The 14,313-nt window shown below is 37.8% G+C and overlaps 1 long non-coding RNA gene across 1 annotated transcript; it reads left to right on the forward strand.

Annotated features, from left to right (window-relative positions):
* Positions 1-1,821: 1,821 nt before the first annotated feature.
* On the forward strand, positions 1,822-2,898 carry LOC104611841 (uncharacterized). Its single transcript, XR_737724.3, has 2 exons — positions 1,822-1,974; positions 2,537-2,898. It is a non-coding gene; the product is annotated as an uncharacterized LOC104611841 (long non-coding RNA).
* The last annotated feature ends 11,415 nt before the right edge of the window (positions 2,899-14,313 follow it).

Raw genomic sequence — 14,313 nt, forward strand, 5'->3', positions numbered from 1 at the left:
TTTAGTTAAGGTTAGGGTTGGGTAGGTTGGGTTGGGTTGGGAGTTTAGAACTTAGGGTTGGTATCAACTCGACTTGCAGCCATAATTATTAGGCAAATAGAAGGATATATTTAGAGAGTCCAGAACTCCTGCCAGCGATACACGCTCCAACACCCAACCAATATGATCTGGCACCACATATCTTACTATGAAATTGGAACCCACCATATATGAGATGTACAATGTTAGATCATGTTGATAGGGTGTTGGAGCCGGAAGTAGGTCTAGTCTCCTGCTCTTAACTATCCAAAACATTTTCGCTCATTTTGTCAAAACAATTGAAATCATCAGGGAAATATATTATTTTTAACATTAATACAAGTATGCTTTTATTAGGAGACGTTTGAATTGTTTTTCTTGTTTCTTGTTCGAAAAACAAATCAAAACCATTTGGTTCGTAAACAGATTGCTTCTTGAAACAAAAAGAAAAAAAACATGTTCTTGATTTTTTTTTGTGTTTTTTTTTTGTTTTTAAAATTGAAAAAAAGAACATGTTCTTGAATTTCTTATTTCAGAACATGTTTTCATCTCATTATTTAGGGGATATTTTACAACATGAATATTTTTCCTTATTGCTGGTTCTGAAAACAAATGAAAACCATCTTGCTTGAAAACAGATTGTTTCTTAAAACAAAAACTAAGGAAACGTATTCTTGGTTGTGTATGTATTTTTTGTTTTTAAAACTGAAACCAAAAACATGTTTTTGAATCTGGTTTCAAAAACATGTTTTCTTTTGGTTATTCAACAAAATGTTCCATAAATCATATAATTTCTATGCTAGAAAAATTGTTGTTGTTGTTTTAAAAAACAAAAAAGAGTTCAAGAACATGTTTTTATTTTATTTTTTATGATGCGATGATTCAAAAACAAATGAAAACAAAAACATTCATGTTGTAGAACGCCCCCTTAATATCATGCTTCATTAGTCATACAATTTATTACACTACAAAATTTATTTTTGTTTTAAAAATTATTATATCAATGGTTCCAAAATAGCTTGCTTTTGCCTTTCAAAAGAAAAATAGAGTTCAAGAAAATGTTTTTGTTATTTTGCTGATGTAGGGGTTCTAATCGGGTTGGCCCGAGTTAGCATTTTACACTGCTTTGGTCTTTGGACTTGGAACATTTGGGCCGGCCCATTCAAATTATGACAAATACTCGACCCAAGCCCACTTAATCTACCCCTACCTGCCACATCTATGTTTCGGAATTCAGACCCACATAATAGGCATAGCAGCAAAGTTTTCCATTATTAACACTAAAACACATTCACATAGGATAGGAGAAGAAGACCGAGCTGCCACAGCTTTCACACATGGAGACATCATTAGTGCTAACACATGAACTTCTCTAGAGACTTTCGTCCACCAAACCCAAATTTGGTGGTACCACTCCCATCACACCCACAATGCAAAACATGAAGGATATATAGATTCTACGAGATCAGAGAGTCCTTGCAAGAGACTCTTCTGGCCTGTTTACTTGACACACAAGAGCCAAGAGGTGGACAAAAAAGGTGAAGAAGGAACCTAGGAATGGATGGGTTTCAATGAAAGAATAGTAATAAAGAAACCCATGTGGCTTGAAACAGAAGGAATGTTGTAGGGGAAGAATACAAGTGTATAAGAGACTCAGGTAGGGTTTTGCCTACTTCTCCCACAAGGGAAAAAGGTATGACAGAGACGTCGCACCAAGAGACAAATGTTTGCTGCACGATTGGCCTGCAAGGGAATGAATTTGTGTTAGGAACAGTCATCTAGACTTCACCCTTGTCTAAGCAAACCAACAGTTTTTGCCCTCTTAACTCCTCTCTGCTTCCTTCCATTGTTTCACCTAACATGTGCCACACCCACTTCTCCAAATGGGGTGGCTGCAATCCCTCATCTCCCCATTGAAGAAGCTCTGGGATCGTCTACACTCGCCTCAAGAAAAGAGTAACGTCCTTCACACCCATTTAATCTTCTTTTTTTTTGTTCATCATATGTTCATCTCTGCAATTGCAGTGTTTTTACTTTCCTTTTTTCAAATGATACCATTTTCTCTCCTTCTAATAGCTAGTAGGAATCGTATGCCATTAATCTGAGCTCTCTGAGTGCTTCTTTTCTGTCCTAGTTTTCTTTTCTTCTATTCTCTGTCCATGGTTTTCATGAAAAAGGCTTCGCATTCAAATAACTGAAGTGATGACTCTGTGTCTTCATTGTTGCCTCATTGAATTAAGAGCTTTTAATCAAAACCCAGCTTTGAGTACTCATGCTCTTCCTGTAATTGTTGTTGTAAGTGCTGTATCCATAGCATTGTTTTCATTGGTGCATCTCCAATTTTCATCCCTTCTTTGCATGTTCCCTCACTCACTGTATAACTGGGGGGAGATCATCAATAGTTTCACGAGTTAAAGAAATGAAGTAGTTTCATCTAATAACCAGAAGCTACTCCAATTATATTGTCTATACATCTAACCATTTAAGGGTGGTTTTTAATTTATTTGGTGATTTGCAGGAAGAGGGATATACATCCTGTATGAAGACGTCAAGTCATGCCCTTATGAAGATGTGCACGTCCTGTGGTCGATCCTGGTGGAGTTGCATACACCATCCTTGCCATCCAAACGAGGCCTTATAATAGGCCCATAGAGAGAGAGAGAGAAGAGGCTAAAGGAACAATTAATGAGAAGCTTTCCTATCATGTACATAATATATAAAGCAAACACACACAGAATCATCACAGAAACAAATTAAGACATATTTTAATATGCACTCATTCACATAGTTTCTCTGATTTTTCATAGAAGGATGGCCATGGCCTTCTTGTAATAGTGTTAATTCCCACCTAACTAATCCCCAAAACAATCTTTTATTCTATGTGCTTGCATGTGTGTTAACGTTGGGCAGTTGGGGTAGTTGTGTTAGTTCCTTTCAACTGCCTAAACAAGAGGGTTCTTGAGGTTTTTGTTACTTTGTCATATTCGGACAGGTGAGATATGGTTTTTAATTTCATGGAAAAGATGGGATACCAACTTGATTGATTGATTATTTACATGAACCCTTAAGCTACCATAACGATGATGCATGTTCCTTGGCTTTTGATAGTATGATTCTTCCCTAGCTACCCTTTTATTATATTAATTAATCGAACAATGGTAAACCAATCACAATCGCATACTCCCTGATCACTACTCACGATCCCAAAAAGTATTCTCTTTCTTTAGTTTTTCTTCTTCTTACTTCAGGGACATTCTACAACGTGAATTGTTTTTCTTGTTGTTATTCTAAAATTAAATTAAAGGGTTCAACCAATCAGGGAATATTCATACCAAAAAAAATTATAGTCAATCAACCGATATCATAGATCAATTGGGAGATATTCATCAAAATTCACAGGACTACTTTAATTGGTCAAAACTCTTTTGGTATTATTCATATCATAGATTACCATCTAGTTTGAAAGCAGATTGTTTCTCAAAATAAAAATACAAAAAATATGTTCTTGAATTTCTGGTTTAAAAATCCATGTTTTCATCAGGTTATTTCATGTCCTGTTCCATGAATCATAAACTTTTTACCCTACAGAATTTGTTTTTGTTTTAAAAACCATTAATTTGATGGTTGCTAATAATAAAACCAATTTGTTTTTTCCCTTAGGCTGTATTTGGTTTGAAGGAAAAAGTAGGAAAAGGTAAGAAAACTTTTATAAATCTTGTATAAGTTTTCTTACCTTTCTTTTTTTTTTTCCTTCAAACCAAACATAGCCTTAAGAAATAAAAACAGAATTCAAACGCATATTTTTAATTTTTTGCAGATGTGGCCGTTCAAAACAAATGAAAACAAAAACATTTATGTTGTGGATAATATATGATATTTAATCTTAGACTAAAAACAAAAACAAATAAAAAAGAGAAGAAATACTAATCACTGCAACAATAAAGCATGGACAAGGTAGAAGTCCACACAAGAAGGAGAGATCACCCAGGCGTTTTAAATTTCAGATATATGGGGATTGTCCGTATTATATTGGATGAACTCAATAATTTGTGCAATGATGGTTGATGAATCAATTTTTTGTTATGTATCAATTTTTTGTGCTAAGTACCTTGTCATTTGGTCTATTTCCAAGTGGTCGATGACTCAGAGGCCGAAGTGAACTTTTGCTGGATGAGGACCTGGATGTTGAGTTGACTAGGCCGAGCTGGGGGCAGATTAGGTGCCGAGTTAACTAGGCCGAGCTGGGTAGGTTAGGTGCCGAGCTGACTGGGCCGAGCTAGGCAGGTTAGGTGACGAGCTGACTGGGCCGAGCTAGGCAGGTTAGGTGACAAGCTGGCCAGAGTGTTAAGCTGCCTATTAGGTGCCGAGCTGATCAGATGGTCGAGCTGCCTATTAGTTGCCGAGCTGACTAGAGGGCCAAGCTGCCTGGTGGCGAGGTGGATTGATTGTTGAGCTTCGTAGTTCTTTAGAGACCTGCAAGGAATCAATGTCAGAGGACTCGGGGTGGCTAACCCGGCGAGGTCGCTCCGATGCTTAAGTCAATACTCTCATAGTAGACTGCGAGCTAAAAATCACAAAGTATGAGAGCTAGAATATGCTTACTCGCCCCCCTCATGTCATTGGGGTTGGTGCCTTTATATAGGCATTGTTTGGCGTGGGCTTCACGCACCATATCCGAGATTTCCGAGAGGTCACCTAAGTGGTCCGAGATTCCTGGAGGCAACCGCCATGCACGTTGACCACCCTCTGGATCGTTCGGTACGTGGGCCAACTTCCAAGGATCGTGGGAGTGTTGGGATATGCATGCCAAATTTGTCGGCGAGCACATCTCGTAGGTCGTCAAGTCAGCGCCTGTGCTAGGTCGGTACGTTGGCGCCTATGCTAGGCTGCCAGGTCGGCGCCTGTGCTAGGCCGCCAGGTCGGCGCCTGTGCCAGGTCGCCAGGTCAGCGCCTGTGCTAAGTAGCAAGGTCGGCGCCTGTGCCAAGCCGCCAGGTCGGCGCCTATGCCAGGCTGCTAGTTCGGCGCCTGGGCCAGGCTTTCAACTCACGCCAGGGTCAGGCCGCCAATTCGCGCCTGGGCCAGACCGCTAGGTCGCGCTAGGGTTAGGCCGTCAGGTCACACCTGGGCTAGGCCGCCAGGTGGGACACCATCAACTTAGGCAAGTTGTTGCCTAAGTGGTTCCAGGTGTCACCTAGTTGTGTCACAATATCATTGGAGGGACAAATCCGCCCTCATCAGTTGCAGCTGATGTAAACTTAAATATAAGGCTACAAGCGAATCGATTCAAATTTGGATAAGGGTATATCCAAATCAGATTCAACAAAAATTGATAAATCTAAATTTGATTCAATGTCCAACAAATATATAAAATATGGAATATAAATTTGCATATATTTATACCATTAGACCCCGGAGGGGGGGGCATAGGCTCCTGTAATTGACTTGATGGAGTCAGTTTCAAGAATTTGGAATTAAACCCTACTGAGTAACAAATTGGATAAGGTCGGTTCAAATGTCAGTTCACGATCAGTTCCATTTAGTTCCGGATATAACCTACCATTTTCCCACTCCCTACTTTCTCCTATTTCGATTCTCTCTCTTACAAAGTAGGGGACCATATAATCTTGGTTCCTATTTCACTCCCAAACAAATAACTCTCCTATCTATGCTCTTTTACATATAAGGTGGGTTTTACTTCTATCATAAAGTAAACCAGAATTTATACTAAACTTATTTGAACTCCCATGCATTCACATCGGTGCAATTTTACTTTGCACTGCTGCAAATAGAGCCTGACGGACCAAGGCTCAAGGCAAATATCTAAATAATCCGATTGGCTTAAGGGCCGGGTCATATGATCATATCTTGAAATCCAATTCAAACCGATTATTGCTTAATAAAATTTATGCTGAACCATTTACAAGCCTACTTAAATGGGGCAAACAACGAGGGTGTTTGCCTACCTAAAGCAAAACTTTAACTATTGAAAGTTCTTGAACATCAGTAGCTTTGCATCCCATTTTTACCCCTCAAAAGAAAAAGTAAAAGAAAAAAAAAAAAACTATTCATTTTACCAAGGGTTTGTTTGATAACAGTTGAAGTTAGGGGCAAGGTTCAAAATATCGATACGTCGGTGTGGGTGTATTGGGCAAATTAATATTGTTTTTTTAGTTTTTTTTTTCTGAAACCGGTTCAGGGGGGTCGGTTTAGGGCTCCTCCATCCCCTGAACCGGTCAGACCCCCGATACACTCACTATAGGAACATATCGAAGGGGTCCCAGAATGATACGTACCGGCCGATACAGGCCGATATGTGTCGATACTTTGAACCTTGGTTAGGGGTGGCCACAAGCCAAGCCTTTCACGAGCTATTCGAGACCGGCTCGGTTTAATCCGAGCTTCAAGATGAATTCGAACCTGATATATAGGTTCATTTGCTAATTGAGCCTAGCTCGAGCCCAATGAAGTTCCACTCATGAGGCTCGCGAGCCTAGTATTAAATAAATAATTTTTATTATTTATACATACATACATACATACATACATACATACATACATACATACATACATACATACATACATACATACATACATACATAATGTAAAATAAAAATAATATTAAATAATTTTTATAATTCTTAATTTTTTGTCTGAAAAATAAAAAATAATTTTAAACATATAATTTTTATTTTTCAAAAAGACTTGGCTTATAGTCGAGCTCGAACTGTGAGATATGAACCGAGTCAAGCTCGAGCTCAAGTCGCTAGCTCAAATTGAACTCAAGCCTGATACTATTCCTACGAGCCAAACTTGAATAACCAAGTATTCGGTTTGCCCTAGCTTAAGTGATTGAACCTTTTAGTAAATAATTCATTAACTAAGCTGTTAGCTCATTAATTTCATTTTTTTTTTCGTGAACTCCTTAATGATTGATGCCAAAGTTGAGTTGATTAATATACCTGAGCTATGAATATTTTATTTTATTTGATAATTTTATCCACTAAAAGACTTAAGTAACAAGTCTGTCAGTTCAGCAAGCCATTATCAAGCGGACCCTAAGGCTATGTTTGGTTTGAAGGAAAAGGTAAGGAAACCTTTACAAATCTTGTATTGGTTTCCCTGTCTTTCCCTTCCTTTCACTACCTTTTTCCTTCAAACCAAACATAGCCTAAGATTTAATAATTTCCGCCTAAGAGCGGTGCTTGCAGCAAAAAGTTAAACGACTCAATCTATATCGGCATTCAAGAGCTTCTAACATTTTAATTTTTCTAAAATTTATTCGTGGTCTTTTAGAAGTTAGAACTACCCATCAGTGTTGGGCAACCCATTTGTACTATGACCGGTGTCTAGGGCTGTACCAAGTCCAAAAGTCCAATACCTAATTGGACATCCTATCCTATCCAATTAAATTTTATTATATATATATATATATATATATATATATATATATATATATATTACATACATACATACACAAGGATATGTATATGGATAACGTATATAATCATATACAATTTATAATTAATAAATTTAATATTTTCAATTTATATAAATCTATTTTAGATATATAGCATAAAATATATTTATTTTTTTATTTTTTATATTCTAAAAATAATGAAACAGACTTGAATTAAATTGAAATTCGATCCGAAAAGTGAAAACAATTCCAGCCTCCTAGTTTGGATTTGGATTAAGTTTTCAATAATCAGATAGGAATTTGCCGAACCGAATCCAAATCTAACCCGATTACAGCTCTACTAGTGTCTTCTCACGTTCTCATGGATATCTTGAAAAAGAAAGCTCCCAAATCCAGCATTGGGCTATTCCCCTCACAAGAGGATGAACATGGTGTAGGTAGAAAAAGAAGACCAGTTCACTTTTTTCTAAGGCTGTGTTTGTTAGCGATGTAAATCCCATATCAATGCTATATTGTACTTCGATCCAGTTTTGCAGACATTTGGTAGGGAAGTGTAAAAAAAAAGAAAAAAAGAAAAAAAAACTTTGTCAGTCAATGTAAAACTGTAAACATGTCTGGACAATTTACATCAATTTCATGATGTAAAGTTTTCCTCTCTATCTATCGAATATGGATGGCACTCAGTATTTGTGCTGTTTCACGCCAAACGAAAAGAGTGTAAAACAATTTCAAACACCCAGTCCTATACATTCAACTGAACTGGAGGAACCATCATTTCCATTGTGCAAATATATATTTACACCACTACCAAAAGAAGCCTAGGCATCTTAGCCCATGTATGTAGGGTCTCATGGACCAAGAGAAAAGGCCATTTTTGACATTGTATAAGCCCAGACATTACCCAATCATAGTCTCAGCATTCAAGGTTGCTGGGAGGGTAGACTGGATATGTCATTTTTTTTCACAATAGGGCTGCACTGGGACTATCCCTGGTGAAATCCTTTTTTTTTTTCACAAGATTTCAAGAAAAATGATATTAACATTTCTGTGGCATCTGGTGGAATCAAAAGATTGCTTCCACCACAATGAAATGGAATTTTTTTTTTTGGTAATATAACATAAACTAGTTTGAATTGCCTGTTGTCACTTGGCGTTTTACAATGGCTAGTTTACAGAGTTACCGGATCTGGAAAGATCAAGGTGGTGACTCTTACCCTTGATCTTAGAGTGAGAGTATGATTCTTAAGTTCTTTATTTTGCAGGGATAATTGTGAATTTGGTATTATCTTCTTCCCACGATTAGCATATCAGGAATTGGTATTATAGATTTATAATTCTGCATTAGCTTCATGACAATGCTTCAATCTTTGTGATTTCTAGTTCTAGGCTGGATAACCTACTATATTGAAGGACAGAGTTCACTGGTCAGGTAAAAAAGATTTTCTTTGTGCATTTATTGAAACTGTAACTTCTGTTCTACTATAAGTTTCTCTGTATTTTTGTTTTTTTTTTACGGGTATCATCATCTCTGTGATTTGTAACTTCATTTGGTAACGCAAAAGTATTTAAATGTTCACTGATTCTATACATAAGAAGCATTATCATATAGCATGTAAGAATGCGACAGATTGGACAAGTGGCATAGTAAGAACTGAAGTGCACATCGGGAGTCTTATCATACAGGGTAAAACTTGGCTTCACGTGATTGTTTTTCTTTTCAATTCAATTCAACCCTGTTCTAACTTCCAAGTTCTAACATTTATACGTCAACCAAGAAAACCTTAATTACCATCCTCCTTGTTAATTAATAAAATAATTTGTGCATGTGTACTCAAGAGAAGAAGATGAGAACTTCGAGTTCTGACCATGTTCACCATGTGTTGTGGTCAACAAAATATGTGTTTAGCTCCTTAAGGAACATGTTTTTGGCAACCACCTGACAAGGGAACGATTAAAGTAAACGTGGACGGTGGATTTTGGGATTATGGGATTATGGGAAGGCAGCTTCTGGTGTGGCACTGTGGTGTCCGGAAACATTTTAGAACTTCTGCCCGCCACCTGTCTCCACCAACGTTGCCGGAGGTGGAGATGGAGGTGGGCAGAGGTGGCGCGTTGGACGGAGAAACCACCAGTGCCGCCGCCGCCACCTCTGCCTCTGGCCACCTCCGGCGACGTTGCCAAAGGTGGAGGTGGGCAGAAGCGATAGACGGCGGACGGAGGCAAGTGACGGGTGGCGGGTGGCGGCTCTAATGAATAAATGGCAAGAAGAAGAAGATGAACATTGTTTTTAGCCCTTTATTTATATTATTTTTAAAAAATTAACTTATTTTTGAACTTTTTTTTACATATATTACTTTTATTGAAATTAAACTCCAAAAATTACCCTTATATGCTATTACCCCTTTCTATGAAGCCTTGTTGCAGCAAACTTTGACCAAAGTGATAGCATAGATCTTGTACATTGCATAGCCAAGAGTATATTTTTTTTTTCTTTGGTGCTGAAGGACATTTTAGAACTTCTCAAAAGCTACTCAGTTTCTTTTCAGTTTACTTCTAGATCAAATAACGAAGCACCGCACATGGCAGCCCAGGTTAGGTTTAATTCGACGTGGGTTTTTATTTCTTTCTTTTCATCTTTTTTTTTTAAATTCCTCTACATTGACTTTCTAAAAGAATTTCTTTCGATACCCTTTTACTCACGCTACTTGAGGAACCGGGGTATTTGGATGATATTTATGTTTGTCTGTGTTTATATTTTCTTTATATAGTTTGTTGTTTTAATGGAATTTTCTTACCAAAAACACCGCACATGCACACACAAAGAGGTTGTGACTTGTGAGCTCCTTAGGCCCTAATGGCTGAAGATGAAGTTGAATAGATAACTATACCCTCAAATATTTTATTAAATTATTTCACCGATTGAAGACAAAGCTGTAATTATTTAGCTTAGTCACTCCAGCCATTACCAAACGACTCCTAGGTTGTTTGAATTTATTGATGGGTTCCACCGACCAACTTAGCAATTGGAGTGAAAAGAATTGTAGTGAATCTACTTATAAACAGGATAACATAGATAGCATGAAAAGAGTAATATTGTTTGGCAGGCAAGAACAACCTATATGTGCGATGCTGGGAGGCACTAACAGCAGATCACTGCCAATGAAGCTCAAGATGTCATGGAAGCTGGAAACATCATTACCCACGAGTTGAGTTGGGTTTAAGATATTTCATTTGTCAGGCATCAACAGCCTAACCGAAATGCTTGTTGACATTGGGGCACATTATTGGTGAAGAATTCATTCTTGTAATGATGGTAACCTTTTGTTACCTAAGCCCATGTTTCCAATGTTTCAACGAAATCATATAGAAATAAAATTTGTAGGCTTGTAGCTTCAGGCGTTTTCTGAACGTCTGTAATGTCAAGATGTAAGCAGCAATTTGATAGTAGAAGGGGATTCCAAGGTAGTAATGGGCTAGCTGATAAGTCTAAAAACAGCTTGTTGGGGCTACAGGGATCTATTAGGCTTTGTTTGGTTTGTGGGAAGATTTGGGTGGGATGGGAAAAGATGAGATGGGATGGGATGCGATGGAATGAGAAAGTGTAAAAATTTAACTTTCCATTGTTTGGTTTTATATGGAAAAATAGTAGGAAAATTAACATCACAAAACAGAGTTCTCAAAGGTACAATCCACAGAGTTCTCAGTGGTTCAATCCGCAGAGATCAATCTGTCGTTTGATTTCCCTTCATCACTAGTGAATGCCTTGGTGGGGGTCATGCAAGACTGGAATCCCTCGTGCGAAACTAGAATCCCATGTCTGCAAACCCAGATCTAAGTTCTACCATGGCAGAAAACCTCCGATCTATGTTTGCATCGATCTGGGTTCTACCATGGCGGAAACCTCTTCAATCTGTGTCTGTGAGCTCAGATTTAGGTTCTATGATCTATGTCTGCGAGCACTAGAAGGTGGAAAGGAAGGAGATTACCATCAGCGGTGGTGGCGGCAGAAGGTAGACGGGTAAAGCAGATTATCAGCAGCGGTGGTGGCGGTGATTACCAGCAGCGGTGGTGGCGGTGATTACCAGCAGCAGTGATGGCGGCAGAAGGTAAAAGGGCAAATCCAGCAGTGGTAGTGGCGGTGGTTACCAACAACGGTGGTGTAGCAGCGGCGATGGTTACCAGAAGGGAAGGAGAAAGTGAAGGTGGGGCATAGGATGAGGATGAAGAAACTTGAGTTTTCTCGAGTTTTTCCACTGGGGTCACACTGTTTTGGTGCAACCCCGATTACACAATTTTGAGATCTTGCATTCCACTTTTTTCTCATCCCATCCCCCTATTTCCCTCAAAACAAATGAGAGAAAAAAAAAATATTTTTAGAATATTCCCTTTTTCTCATCCCCATCCAACAAACCAAAGGGAACCCTAATGAAAGTTAAATGGCTGATAAGAAATATGACTGCTAGGTTTCAGTAGGTCAGCAGATCAGCAAATATAATGGCTGATTCTCTGGCCAAGCAAGGGGTGTCAAGGGGAGATCTGATTTGAGCTACTTTGTAATTGTGTTTCAGGCTTGTGTATGTTTAGTGTTTATGGTTCAGTCCTCGGGGGAGGTAACACCTCGTGCCTCCTCCTAGGCTGACTGTACTTTCGTTATGTGAATTAATAAAACTACTCTCATTTATCAAAAAAAAAAAAAACATGCTGTGTAAATTTGTAATATAATGTCCGACATATGGCATGGGTTTTCCAACTCTTCTGGAATGAGAACTAAGATCCATGATATAGTCTGCACACTGCCTTTTTTTTTTTTTGGTAGTCTTGATATCAAATGGATTATCATCTTAGAAGTTGCTCTGTGACAGTTTAGCTGCTTGTGTAGGTCACATTTTTTTAACTTTTTAAGAAGGTATTGTATTGATTAAAAAGAGAATAGCAGACCCCTGTACAACTAGGGCCTGTAGATTGGGAATATACAAGAAGTGACAAGTATTGCTATGATATTAGTCCAAAACTGTTTACAAAACAAAGATCTTCATATTAAAAAAACAAATTGTAGTTCCTTCCTAAAAAGAGTTTGTAAGTGGCCAGCCATGAATGTACCTTTCCTACTATTCTTTTAGTTACCAACTCCTCAGAATTTGACAGTTGATATTTTTAATTTCAGGAATCAGGATTATAATCTGCAGGTTTGTAACACTGAATTTACATCATTTATAATTTATAGTCATTCTAATATATCGATGCAAGTATTAATTATCCACAAGAGGATAGAGTCTGTTTTGGCAACAGCAGTCCAAGGTACCAAGTTTCTCATGTTTAAAAAGAACATCAATGCCTGTAGATGATGTTTGATATCAATTCAATAGATTTTATCCAAAATCCATTGGATTTAAATGAAATCATCTGATTTTTAATTAGTCATTGCTGGACGTGCAATGGAAAAGGAGATTGTATTTGGGGGGAGGGGGGAGGAGGGTGGATGTTGGCCAGTCTTTGTACCTAAGTTTTGTAGTTGAGCTTCATGGAGCTTTCGTATGCTCATACCACTTTTCGTTTTACAAAAGAGCTCTAATACCAATATTAGTTTTGTTGAAAAAGACATCAACAAATGACACACAACAGAAGCCTTGAACACTTGTTTTCAGGGATGCACTCAAACATAGACTTCATTTAATGCATAATATGATTACAATTCACAACACCAAGAGAATTAGGAGCCATGGAGATGTACGGCTGCAGAAGCCCATACAGATCTCCCTCTATATTCACCTAATCAACTCTCAAACCTTCCAGTTTTTCTTCCTTCTCTTGTGTCTTTTTTCTCTCTTGTTCTCTCCTGTGCCTTCTATCTTGTGTCTTGGACTGAACCTCTACAGCACCTCATATTTATAGGCATAATTGTTTGTCCATCACTCAATCTATCATGAATACATTTGCAACACCAATGCCTAGGTTATCTATCAAGAAAAAAAAAACCAATGCCTAGGTTTGTCACTTAGCTACTAGATAATGCATCCACAATAACTCACCACACACACCTTGTTTCACATCTACAATAACTCACCACACGCCTAGGTTCACACACAAGATCAATAGAATCAGCTTGTGTTGGTTCACATTCATGTAATGTTCAGAGCTAAGACCACATATGCACATGAAACCCAGATGATGCAGCAAACCACCCAAACAACCGCTAGTTAGGTAGCTGAAGTGGATCCTTAAGCAAGCTGGAAACAAGCCTACAAAACCCTAACCTTGTTGGTTGAAAATTAGTTTTTACTTGCTTCGCAAAGTAGGCTGGACAGAACTGAAAGAATGGGAATAATCATTAGCCCAGTGAAACAGAAATGGAAAATAGGGTGAAAAGGAGTTCAAATGGTGATTGCAGGTTTGGAGAAATAAGATAGAAATGGTGAGAATGGCTGCTGTACTTGTTTAGAGAAATTACGGAAACTTAGTAATAGAGAATTTCAAAGTGAAAGAGTGAAAAGATAGATGAAATGTAAGAGGCTTGAAAACAGTTGAAGAGATAATCCAGTTTGCAAGAAAGTAGAACAATAACAAAAAAGAAAAAAAAAAAAAAAAACTTGAAATCTTGAGATAGATATAATAGAAAAATATTCAGGAGAGAACTAAGCTAACAACAGTAAATAAGAGAGAGGTCCTAATTAAGTCAGCACCATTAGGTTCCTCTAGGAATTAGCACCTTCATAAGCTTGGACCAAACCATAAAATTGCAGGAGCAATTCAAAATTCATTCATCCATCCTCTCAAAGCAGTTGATACAATGGTATATATAGATGAGCACTTAATCCTTTTTGAAATGTACAATATAATTATCTTCCTAATTAAGTGTAAATAAGCAAGGAAAGAAATA

Source organism: Nelumbo nucifera, chromosome 4, assembly GCF_055504915.1.
Source record: "Nelumbo nucifera cultivar China Antique chromosome 4, China Antique-T2T, whole genome shotgun sequence".
NCBI lineage: Eukaryota > Viridiplantae > Streptophyta > Magnoliopsida > Proteales > Nelumbonaceae > Nelumbo > Nelumbo nucifera.